Below are 879 nucleotides of genomic sequence, written 5' to 3' on the forward strand. Positions count from 1 at the left end.
AGAAGCTGACTGCAATGACCGCAATGGTGGTGAAGACAACAAATCCCATGATCCCACATTACTTCATTTTTTGTTATTGTTTGGATGTGAGAGACCCCCTAGCAGCAGAAATTACATATTGTATGTTTAAGAGAAAATACTTTTTTGGACCTGCATCATACAGTGTTTATATAGTAGTAATCCATCTCATGCAATTTCTGGATTTGTGGGACACCGTGGTCAAGTTGGCAAACTTCTGGTTACCCTTTCAAAATAAAACGTTGGTTCATGTTGTGAAACGGTCGCAGTTTTGTTAGGTAAAGGCACAAAAGCTACTTGGTTAGGATTAGGAAAAGATCGTAAGCTACGTTGAAGAAATTGTTTACTTTTGGTTTCACAGTGGTCTTCTCTGTTTGTTGGAGTCATCTACCCCACCACATCCATATGGGAACTGTGTTACTCTTGATATTTCATAACCCCTTGCATTACTTGATAACTTCTTAACCTTGTTAACATGGTTTTGGCAATGGGTTGAATCAGCCCAGCTAATGGATAATTCTGGTTTGCAGTTTTGTCCATCTTTTCCTATCAATAATAAAACCTAGCATCCATCACAGTACAGCAGGTCATTTGAACATGGAAGAAATCTGACCACTTGACCTTTCATCTCGTACAAACCAACATTAGGTCAAACTTACATACCACATTGGTCCATGACAAAGTCTTTTAAATCTATAACGGCCAGACTATCCTATAATAAGCCATGTTCATGTCTCAAGGGATCCAAGAGTGATCAAAACTGCTTCTGATTTTTTTCTAGAACCCCCATGAAACCCAAGTTGGCACATCTATATTTTATTTTGTTCGGGTCGTTGAAGCTTCACAGAGGGTCGCAAGGCC

Source organism: Morone saxatilis, unplaced genomic scaffold (assembly GCF_004916995.1).
Source record: "Morone saxatilis isolate NCDOM2014 unplaced genomic scaffold, NCSU_SB_2.0 Contig0, whole genome shotgun sequence".
NCBI classification, from domain to species: Eukaryota; Metazoa; Chordata; class Actinopteri; family Moronidae; genus Morone; species Morone saxatilis.